This window comes from Schistocerca americana, chromosome 9 (genome assembly GCF_021461395.2).
Source record: "Schistocerca americana isolate TAMUIC-IGC-003095 chromosome 9, iqSchAmer2.1, whole genome shotgun sequence".
Taxonomy (NCBI): Eukaryota; Metazoa; Arthropoda; class Insecta; order Orthoptera; family Acrididae; genus Schistocerca; species Schistocerca americana.
Window position 1 is genome coordinate 171,511,856 of NC_060127.1, and position 12,564 is coordinate 171,524,419.

Below are 12,564 nucleotides of genomic sequence, written 5' to 3' on the forward strand. Positions count from 1 at the left end.
GTGAAACTAAACTTCTAATTGCTGTTGTTTATAGGTCCTCTAACTCCGACTTCAGAGCATTTTTCCTTAAGCTAGAGAGGGTTCTTGATTCACTTTGTAGGAAGTACCAGATAGTAGTTATATGTGATGACTTCAATATTAATTTTGTATATGATTGTGCAAGAAAAAGGATGTTGGTAGATCTCCTAAATTTATATGATCTGATGCAAACTGTGTTTTTTCCAACTAGGGTGCAGGGGAACAGTAGCACAGTCATAGACAATATTTTTATTCATTCTACATTACTAGATGGGCACTCTGTTAATAAAAGGGTGAATGGCCTTTTAGACCATGATGCACAAATTTTAACACTAAAAGGTTTTTGTACTCAAACCAATGTCGTATTTAATTACAAACTACGTAGGAAAGTTAATCCAACAGCAATAGAGAGTTTTTCAAAACTTGTCAAGGAACAAGAGTGGCAAGATGTTTACAGTGCCGATAATATAGATGATAAATACAATGCTTTCCATAACATATTTCTCATGCTCTTTGAGAGTTGCTTTCCATTAGAACATTCTAAACGGGGTACTAACAGTAATGGACAGCCTGGCTGGCTGACTAGTGGGATAAGGATATCATGTAGAACAAAGCGGGAATTATATCAAAATGTTAGAAGTAGTCACAATCAAGCTACAGTAGTCCTTTGCAAACAGTATTGTAAAGTGCTTAAAAATGTTGTTAGCAAGGCAAAAAGTATGTGGTATGCAAATAGAATAGCTAATTCACAGGAAAAAATTAAAGCCATATGGTCAGTTGTGAAGGAAGTGTCTGGTCAGCAGCTCAAGATTGATGATATAAAGTCAGTTTCCAGTAATAATATTTCTGTTACTAATAAATCAGATATATGTACAGTATTTAACAACCATTTTCTGAGCATTGCTGGTGAATTAAATAAAAATTTAGTATCTACAGGAAATCATATAAATTTCTTAGCAAATGCCTTTCCGAGATTGACGTCTGAAATACTCCTCTGTGATACAGACAAGAGGGAGATTGAGTCAATAATTAAATCATTGAAGACTAAGGACTCTCATGGTTATGATGGAGTGTCTAGTAGAATATTAAAGTACTGTGCTGCACATGTTAGCCCTATATTTAGCCATATCTGTAATTTTTCCTTTAGGAATGGTCAGTTTCCTGAGCGATTAAAGTACTCAGTAGTAAAGCCGCGTTATAAAAAGGGAGAAATTGATAGTGTAGATCATTTTAGACCTATTTCTATGACATCAGTGTTTGAAAAAGTTATCGAAAAGGCTGTGTATGTAAGGTTAATTGATCATTTTATATCACACGATTTGCTATCAAGTGGACAGTTTGGGTTTAGAAGTCGTTTGACAGCTGAAAATGCTATATTCTCTTTTCTCTGTGAGGTACTGGATGGGCTAAACAGAAAGTTTCGAACGCTTGGCGTATTTTTTGATTTAACAAAGGCATTTGGCTATGTCGATCTCACAATATTGCTCCAGAAGTTGGACCATTACGGAATAAGGGGAGTAGCTCACAATTGGTTCACCTCTTACTTTAGCAACAAGCAGCAAAAGGTCATTATTCACAATGTTGATGACGGCTGTGATGTGGGATATGAGTGGGGTACTGTCAAGTGGGGGGTGCCCCAGGGATCATTGTTGGGACTGCTCCTGTTCCTTATTTATATAAATGATATGCCCTCTAGTATTATGGGTAACTCTAAAATATTTCTGTTTGCTGATGACACTAGCTTGGTAGTAAAGGATGTTGTGTGCAACATTGACTCGGTTTCAAGTAGTGCAGTACATGACCTCAGTTCATGGCTTGTAGAAAATAAACTAACGTTAAATCACAGTAAGACTCAGTTTTTACAGTTCCTAACACACAATTCAACAAAACCTGACGTTTTAATCTCACAGAACGGGAATATGATTAGTGAAACTGAACAGTTCAAATTCCTAGGTGTTCAGATAGATAGTAAGCTGTCCTGGAAAGCCTACGTGCAGGATCTTGTTCAAAGACTTAATGCTGCCATTTTCACTATTCGAACGGTATCGGAAGTGAGTGATACTTCGACACGTAAATTAGTCTACTTTGCTTATTTTCATTCACTTATGTCGTATGGTATTATTTTTTGGGGTAACTCTTCCCATTCTAGAAGGATATTTATGGCTCAGAAACGGGCGGTTCGGGCAATAAGTGATGTGAGTTCATGAACCTCTTGTCGACCTCTGTTCACGAGTCGCGGTATTTTGACATTGGCCTCTCAATATGTATATTCCGTCTTGTCGTTTCTTGTTACCAATATTAGTTTATTTCCAACAATAAGCAGCTTTCACTGGGTTAATACTCGGCAGAAATCAAACCTCCATTTGGATCGGACTTCCTTAACTCTTGTGCAAAAAGGTGTGCAGTATACTGCTGTACCCATTTTCAATAAGCTGCCACTCGAATTCAAAAATCTTAGCAGTAATCCACGCGCTTTCAAATCAAAACTGAAGAGTTTCCTCATGGGTCACTCCTTCTATTCTGTCGAGGAGTTCCTTAAAAATTAAGATGATTCTTATTGTATTGCTGATAGCGTTCGCTTAAACTTATGGACTGATTTTCTTTCAGGTTCATGAACATTTATTTTTATCTGTTATTACTTTTATGTTGTGAGTTCATGTACTGACACGTTCCATGACCCTGAAGATTTGCTCCTCAATTTGGTCCTACGGAACTTGACATGTAAATAAATAAATAAATAAAAGCAACCCTGTCCTCCAGTGAGCTCTCGTTTGACACTACTGAAGTCGAAAATGGCTGTGGTTTGGGGTCAATGGAATTCATGCAACCAGGAGTCCGGCTCGGAGCTGTCCTTACAGTTACCTATTTCTTAACAGTTCGTCTTGTCAGTATGGTGCCAATTGCTCACAGCCATACGCCACACACGATGGTCTTCCCTCTCGCTAGCTCGGTCTTCTTGGTCTTCTTGGTACCAAAAATCGTGTACGGAGACTACGTTCCTGCAAGTCTCTCGGCAATATCGTGGAAGGAGCATCCAGATCCTCGTATCCCTGCTACACGACCTCACTCGGACTCTCTTTGTATGTCCGTCCTTTTGACTGGAATCCTTGGCGACCACCGTCACTATTGTAAGAAAATGGAACGCCTACAGCCGTCATTAAGACTTATTGTGTAGCTACCAGTTTCGTCGCTTCGATGTGCCATCTTCAGGCCGTAGCTGATGCTGAAGGGGTTATCATGATCCATATACACTGCTGGCCACCGTAAATGCAACACCAAGAAAGACAAGAGGTAGCACAACAAAATTTATTTTGTAGATAACATGTTGACCAAGTATCAAATGATTACGTTTACAGACGTCTGTGACATGTGGTACCTGCCAGAATCAGTAGCCAGAGTAGCCGCCATTGTTGGAGATCACAGCTGCCACACGTCTCGGCATTGAGTCAAAGAGACGTTGGATGTGTTCCTGGGGTACAGCAGCCCAAGCAGCTTCCACACGTTGCCAAAGATCATCTGGTGTGGCAGCGGGGGATGTAATCTGGGTCACTCATTGAGCAACCATGGACCACATGTTTTCTATCGGCGAAAGATCCGGAGAGTGGCAGGTCAGGGAAGCAATTCCATCTGGTTATTGACGAAGAACCTTTGGACAATGCGTGCCACGTGTGGTCGCGCATTATCCTGTTGAAATATGGCTGTGGCCGAGCCCTGAAGGTAAGGAAGGACAACTGGCTCCAGCACCTCGGATATGTAGCGCCGGCTATTTAAAGTACCGGCAATGCGTACTAGAGGCGTGCGAGAGTAATATCCAATACCGCCCCATACCATAATACCCGGTGCATGACCAGTGTGGCGGTGCATAATGCGGCTGTCCAGCATCCTCTCTCCACGGTGTCTCCACACTCGAATCCGACCATCGTGATGCTGCAGACAGAGGCGTGGCTCGTCAGTAAAGACAACGTCATTCCATTCTGCCGTCCACATCCGTCTGTCATCACACCATTGGCGACGGAGACGTCTGTGGTTCTGCGTCAGTGATAGACGAAGCAATGGACGTCTTGCGGACAGACCACTCTGCTGTAAACGGCGCAGACACTGGATGATGCGTTACAGACGCAATGTGCTGTGCTATGGTTCGGGATGTCACTGAGCGATCCGTCACTGCCATGCGCACAATTTGCCTATCAGCACGTCCAGTGGTGCACCGAGGTGAATGCGTTCGACCACGTCGGTCCGTCGTACCCTCCTGCATCCAACGGTCACATATCCGCATTACAGTTGTTTGGTTTCGTCCAACACGACTAGCGATTTCTCTGTATGATAATCCACAATCTCGGTAAGCCACTATCCTTCCTCTGTCGAACTCGGATACTTGATCAAACGATGTTCGCTGTTGTCTACGAGGCATAACTGATCGTCTTGTAAAACAACCACAAGGTAAACACAAGTGCCGAACGTACACTCGTCGAAATCACCAAGCCTTAAATGGCGCTATGAGGTGGCGCCACAGGCGCGCTTGATGTGCGTCTGCGCTGAAATTCTAATCAGTTGTATATCTCATCGCTGCAAACCCATGGTGTAAATTTCACTTGATTCGGATGCTTCCTTCAGGGTGTTGCATTTACGGTGGCCAGCTGTGTAGTATACGCTGCATCAGTGGGCAGTTGACGGTTGGACTGACGACATCACTGTTACAGATAGTCTGCGTAAACCAGTTATGCTGGCCACTGATGCAGCGTATATATTGATCGTGATAATCCCTTCAGCATCAGTTACGGTCTGAAGATGGCACACTGAATCGCCGAAACTAGAAGCTACAAAATAAAGATCATAAGGACGGCTATAGGCGTTTCATTCTCTTACAATCGTTCAGACTCAGTGGGCCGTTGATAATGGCGCCTTCGTAAGCTTAAAAGCATTCTCGAGTAGCATCAACTCACAACATGCAATCTCCGAGGTAACTAACGCAAGTGACTATTACAGCGCATATTTAAAGCGAACCTGATTTGCATTCTCATAATGGTTTTACTACCGCCACTGACGCGAAATTTCATTAGACATCATCTTTCAGATATAGAAACACGTCTACCAACTTCCGTTTCTGTCGCACGGCTTCTTTTGTGATGTCACCGCCAGACACCACACTTGCTAGGTGGTAGCCTTTAAATCGGCCGCGGTCCGTTAGTATACGTCGGACCCGCGTTCGCCACTATCAGTGATTGCAGACCGAGCGCCGCCACACGGTAAGTCTAGAGAGACTTACTAGCACTCGCCCCAGTTGTACAGCCGACGTTGCTAGCGATGGTTCACTGCCTACTTACGTTCTCATTTGTCGAGACGATAGTTTAGCATAGCCTTCAGCTACGTCATTTGCTACGACCTAGCAAGGCGACATTATCAGTTACTATTGATATTGTGAATATTGTACCATCAAAACCGATGTTCATCATTAATGGATTAAAGTTAAGTATTCCACCAGCTACGTCCGTTTTTCTAAATTCTAATTTCCTTGTCCTGTTCCAGACCTCACGCCAGCCTGCGTGAGCTAAAGTGGTTCAAATGGCTCTGAGCACTATGGGACTCAACTGCTGAGGTCATTAGTCCCCTAGAACTTAGAACTAGCTAAACCTAACTAACCTAAGGACATCACAAACATCCATGCCCGAGGCAGGATTCGAACCTGCGACCGTAGCGGTCTTGCGGTTCCAGACTGCAGCGCCTTTAACCGCACGGCCACTTCGGCCGGCCGTGAGCTAAAACGCGTGCCTTTCGGCTTCCTCTAGTATCACAGTGTTGGCTCTCCTGCCAACCCACAACATTGGCGATGAGGCAACACTGCGTTCGTAACTATACTGCGCTGTTTTACTTGTGTAATGGCTTCGTCACAATCTCCAGATGTACTGTCCGAATTTTATCGCTTACAGAATCAGCAGACGCAAGCCTTACTGGATGCCCTTGGACAGCTCGTCCAGGGTCAACGTGCAATGCAACACGATGCGGCAGCCGCCGATCCACCGCTAACGCAGCCACAACACGCAGTTGCACCAACTTTTCAACCTTTTGATGCTGCACTGGAAAGCTGGACGGAGTGGTCACGCCAATTTGGATTCCATCTCGCCGCGTACAGAATTCAAGGTAACGAGCGGCAGCCTTTTTTATTATCTTCTGTCGGGGTGACCACATACCGTGTGATAGTCAAATTATTTCCCCGACGCAACGTAGCAACTCTGTCCTACAAAGAAATTTTGTCTGCATTAGATGCATATTTCAAAGAATCAGTCAATGTAGTTGCGAAACGGTATACCTTCTTTCGTACAAAACGTGTGGCAGGTCAGACTAATCGGGAGTGGGTTGCAACCTTGCAAGGCCTTACTAGGGATTGTGCTTTTGAGTGTCAATGTGGACTCCCTTATTCAGATATTATGGTACGTGATGCAATTGCACAGACCGTTTCTGATGTTCGTATAAGGGAACAGATTTTGAAACTAGTCAATCCCTCCCTTCGACAAGTGATGGACATATTGGATCGGCAGGACACACTTGACTTTGCTCAGGGATCATTTGGAACTTCGCCACCCGTGTGTCACGTTAACCGGCCCGCCGGGCGAGCTGCACGGAACAACAGCCCTCGTGCCCGGCCGCGCTGCTGCCGCCAGGCTCTCAGCCACGTGTGCCGCGCAGGCAAGCAAATGCAGTGCTAAAATCATGCCCACGGTGCACTACTAGACATTCGCGTGAGAATTGCCCGTCACGCCAAGCTATTTGCTTTTTCTGTAATAAAAAAGGACATGTTCAGAGTGTTTGCCAGAAAAAGCTCAGATCGGAAGCTCAAAACCATTCCAGGCCCTTTGCTTCACGCCAGAATCGGAATCGAACCAAGGATACTCAGGCTCGCGAAACTTCGCCCATGGAAATTCATCTAGTTCATTCCACTCCGCCCAGTGCCACTCTCTCTAACAGTGACTGTGTTCGTCCCACAAATAGTGTGCGTCGACATCGCTGGAACTCCCGTCAAGTCGCAAGTGCGTCTGTACCAGTGTCAGCTCACGTTGCACGAGACAGTCGCTCTTGTCGTCAGCAGGACAATAAACTTTTTTTGGACTTGGACATTAACGGCAAAGTGATAACATTGCAGCTCAATCAATCACTGACCAATCAAGACACTTACAAACTGCTGGGCACACTGCCGTTGCATGCCGCAAATGTTAAGTTAACTAGCTATTCAGGTCAAGAGATTCCTGTGTTAGGACAGTGCAGCCTTCGTGCAACATAGAAAGGACAAACAAAACTTGTGTCATTTTACGACCTTTGTTCTTCTTCTGCAGTGAACTTGTTTGTTTTCGATTTATTTCAGTTGTTTAACTTGATTACAGTAAATCAGGTCCTATCAGTGAACCAGACTGTGCCTTCAGACAGTGTTTCTCGTCTATGTGAAGAATTTGCAGACATTTTTGAACCGGGCCTCGGTTGCGCTAAGAACTATAAAGCACATTTGGAACTGATAGTAAACGCGCAACCGAAATTTTTCATAGCGCGCAACGTTCCCCACGCATTGCGTAATGAGGTCGCAAAAACATTACACGATTTGGAATCACAAGGTGTAATTGAACGTGTGCAGGCTTCTCTCTGGGCATCACCCTTAGTAATTTTGCCAAAACCTTCGGGAAAATTGAGACTTTGTGTGGACTTCAAGGCAACAGTGAATCCACAACTCGTGATTGCAACTTTTCCCTTACCCCGCCCGGACGATATTTTTGACAAACTGTGCCCGGGTAAATATTTTTCAAAGTTGGACCTTGCAGATGCGTAGTTGCAAATATCGGTGGACGAAGAATCCCTGCGCGTATTGGTGGTTAATACGCATCTTGGTTTGTATCGATTCAAAAGACTGCCATTCGGGTGTGCATCCCCCCCCCCCCCCCTTGCATTGTTACAGCAGTATCTGCAAACTGTTTGTGCGTCAGTCCCTACTGCAGCAAACTATCTGGACGAATTGTGATCTCCGGAAAGACAGAAGAAGAACATTTAGCAAACCTTCGAGCATTATTTCAGGTCTTGCGACAAAATGGTCTTCGCTTGCGGAAGGACAAATGTGTGTTTTTTGCTCGTGACTTACCATATTTGGGACGTGTAATCAATGCCCAAGGCATACATCCGAGTCCAGGGCACCTTCGTGCCATACAAGACTTGCCTTCGCCGCAGAATTTGAAGCAGCTACAGAGTGTGCTGGGTTAAATAAATTACTATCATCGCTTTCTGCGCAATGCCTCTTCCATTTCAGCTCCGCTTCATCGCTTACGCCGTAAAGGTGTTCCGTTTGTCTGGACGACGGAATGCGAACGCGCCTTTCGCCAGTTGAAATCGACGTTGCTTTCTAATACTTGCCTTAAGCCATTCGATCCGCAGAAACCCCTATTGTTGATGGTAGATGCATCGGATTTCGAGATCGGTGCTGTGCTTGCGCACAAAGATGGATCGCATGATCGCCCTATTGCCTTTGCGTCCAAATTGCTCTCGTCTGCGCAAAGAAATTATTCACAGATAGAGAAAGAAGCTTTGGCTCTCGTGTTTGGTGTTACAAAGTTTCATGATTTCTTGCATGGTCGTCACTTTACCATCATCACGGACCACAAACCTTTGACATCGCTTTTCATCCGAACAAGCCTGTACCTCCACGTACAGCGCAGAAATTCATTCGCTGGTCTATTTTCCTCTAGCAGTACCGCTACGATATCTTGTATCGGTCCACTGCTAAGCACGGAAACGCCGATGCGTTGTCCCGTTTGCCTGTTGCTGAGGATAAAGCATTCGATTCTTCCGAACTTGCTTGCATGTTCATTGATGCGGAAACCGATGACGTGGTCGAATCGTTTCCGATTGATTTTCGTCGTGTAGCTACAGCCACAGCAGCTGACCCTGTCCTTGCTACCGTTTTGCGTTTTGTTGCTACGCAATGGCCCTTGTCAAAGTCACGGATAGAGGATCCGTTGGTTCGCAGATTTTTTGCTCACAAGGAGAGACTTTTTGTACGACGTGGTGTTTTGCTGTTGCGTTCTGATAATGATCAGTCCAGAGTCGTGGTCTCACGTTCGTTACAGTCCTCTGTCTTACGGCTTCTCCACCAAGGACATTGGGGTACAGTGCGCACGAAACAACTTGCTCGTCAGCACTGTACTTGGTTCGGAATCGATGCTGTAATTACGAATATGTGCTCTTCTTGCATGGCGTGTGCCGAACAACAGTCCGCACCGCCGCGGAAATTCTTTGCATGGCCGAAAGCCACTTCCCCTTGGCAACGCTTGCACATCGATTTTGCTGGTCCATTCTGGAATGCTCGATGGTTGGTTGTTGTCGATTCCTTCAGTAATTTTCCTTTTGTTGTCCGGATGTCTTCCACGACGTCATCTGCCACCATCCAAGCGTTATCTGCTATGTTTAGCATAGAAGGTCTTCCAGAGACTACTGTTTCCGACAATGGCCCACAATTCATGTCCGCAGAATTTCAGTCATTCCGCAAGGCCAATGGTATTCAACATCTGACGTCCGCGCCGTTTTCGCCTCGGTCAAACGGTGCCGCTGAACGTTTGGTCCGGACTTTCAAGTCACAGATGTTTAAGTTGAAAGAGTCGCATTCTCGGGAGGACGCGTTATGGCTCTTTTTGTCCTCGTAGCGCTCTCTGCCCCGAGATGGTCGCTCGCCGGCTGAGTTGCTCCACGGTCGTCATCATAAAACCTTGATGTCTTTGCTACATCCGCCGCATCAGGTTCCTGTGCAGCGGCAGACACCTGCTTTTGCTCCAGGCGATGTTGTCTACTACCGCCACTACCGAGGTTCACGGCGTTGTCTCGAAGGGCGCATTCTTCGCTGCCTCGGCCGCGCTATGTATCTGGTTTTGGGGGCCTCTGGTGAGGTGCGTCGGCATCTCAATCAGCTGCGCCCCTGTCGTCGCATGGGATCTGCCGCTCCCCGTCTGCTTTCAGCGACGGTGCCGTCCGGTCAGCGCCCTGGGGACCCATCTACTGGCTCGCCTCATCCCCATGTGTTACCGACGCTGCCTTCCATTTTGCCCCATGGCGACGCACCGCCGCCACCGCCGCCACCGCCGCCGCCTGTTCTCCCGCCGGCGTCGCCCGCAGTGGACGCGTCGCTGCAACCGCCGGGCGCCTCCCTGGGTCACGCGCCGCCGATCGCTTCCCGTGACCAGCTGTCCTCCGACATGGAACTCTTGCCCGCTCCGGACCATATGTCGTCTTCGCCCGTCGGGTGCCCCGGCCCGATGGAGGTCGACCCTTCGGCCCCTCCTGTCTCTCTGCGGGCGCACACACCGCATGTTGGCGTGCACCCTGGAGCAGGTTTCCAGGCGTTTCCTAGTTCCCCGAGGTCCGAATGGCAGGGTGCGGGTGGCACAGCCTCGCCTGTTGTTAGGCTCCCCACCTCGTCGCATACGTCAATATGGGGTCCTCCCCACGCCGGGCCTTATACCACAACCGTGCGCCGATATGCGGGGGAGGAATGAGGTGTCAGTGGGCGGTTGATAATGGCGCCTTCGTAAGCTTAAAAGCATTCTCGAGTAGCATCAACTCACAACATGCAATCTCCGATGTAACTAACGCAAGTGACTATTACAGCGCATATTTAAAGCAAACCTGATTTGCATCCTCATAGTGGCGATGTGAAATGCAACGGGCATCTGAGAACTGTGGTAGCGTAGGCGAATGGTCGACTTAGATTTATTGGGAGAATTTTAGCAAAGAGTGGTTCACCTGTAAAGGAGACCACGAATGGGAGGCTGGTGCGACCTATTCTCGAGTACTGCTCGAGTATTTGGGATCCGCACGAGGTCATATTGAAGGAAGACATCGATGCAATTCAGAGGTGGGATGCTAGATTTGTTACCGTTAGGTTAGAAAAACACGCAAGTGTTATGGAGACACTTCGGGAACTCAAATGGGAATCTCTGGATGGACTACGTATAGCGCCTCCACCTGTCCAAACGTCATAAAATTATGGGGACTGAAGCGGGAAAATTCTGCATATGTCCAACCGAATTCAGCCAAGAAAAAAAGAATTGTTTGTTTCGGCGTAAAGTCAGCGCTGGCACGCCAGTCGGGAACGACAGAGAAGAGAAGGCTATGAGAAGAAGTCTGCCAATCACACTACGACCGACCTCCCTCCAGGACGACAACGCCACGGCAGCGGCCCCTATGTGAAGAGGACCAGCCCTGCTCCCGACTGGTGGCAGCCCACTTCGGTAGCAGCCTCAACGTTAGCCACTTCGTTAGGAATCTCTAACTGGCACAGACTTGTGTTTGTCTTTTCTTGCTTTGCTTGCGACACATCTATCAAAGTTTAGTATTCTACTCGTCTTTTTGTAATAAAACTCATTAATGTGAGCTTTTGATTGTTTGTCTAACGAACCGAGTATGCAGGATTCCCAGATGCAACATTATTGGATCGCGTATTGAGCGCCCCTTGTAATTTCACCATACGTCAAGTTTCCGATTTACGACGCGCACGTCGAAATACACGAATGCTACGCTAATCCATAGCCAACATGGAAGTGCACACCCGCATCAGAGGCGCGCCAAGTTGAGTATACCTGCAGCAGCGCCCTCAAACGGAAACTTTTTGATCGCACCTCTTAAGAAGGAGCTTGTTTACTCTTTAATTATTTAATACATAATGCAGCCGCTCTAACCCACACATTGACCACTCCGAGATAGCTCTTTGTTGTAGGGTGGGTGGGCATGTCGTATTATACTTCAATGATCATTCCAGAATGGCGAAGACTGCCTGCAAACCACTCCATCTACAGGCCACAAGTGGCCCATCGGGACCATCCGACTGCCGTGTCATCCTCAGTGGAGGATGCGGATAGCAGGGGCGTGGAGTCAGCACACCGCTCTCCCGGTCGTTGTGATGGTCGAGTAGCTCCTCAATTGGCATCAAGAGGCTGAGTGCACCCCGAAAAAAGGCAACAGCGCATGGCGGCCTGGATGGTCACCCATCCAAGTACCGACCACGCCCGACAGCGCTTAACTTCGGTGATCTCACGGGAACGGTGTCGCACTGCCTGTAAATTGACATTGGGGGGACTGTGGCCAGATGGAGTATCTTGGATACCAGGTAGATATTGACATAAGCCACCTGGTGGACCATATTCAAAGATTGCAGCAGGGTGTTATGGACAACCGTATGGAAGCCCTATAGGAGACGAGTTTAGGTAAGGTGTGCCTTCCATCGTCTATCACATATAAAGACAACTCTGCCCCCTCCAAAGATTTGATCATATCCCAGAGTCGACATGGAGCCAAACTCTCTTCTCGGAGGCTGCTGCTGGTGACCATCACTCCAGGCTTCTCCAAGTGACTTCCGGCTATGGCACCGTATTGTGCAGTCCATTCCAATGACCCTAGAACTTCGTCTGGTGTACACACTAGAAAAATCGTCTACATACGCATGGCAGGCAAAGTTATAGTCTCTCAACGTAACCACTGACAGGGGGCAACCTTGCCTCATATTGGCCATAAACTGTGAAGTCG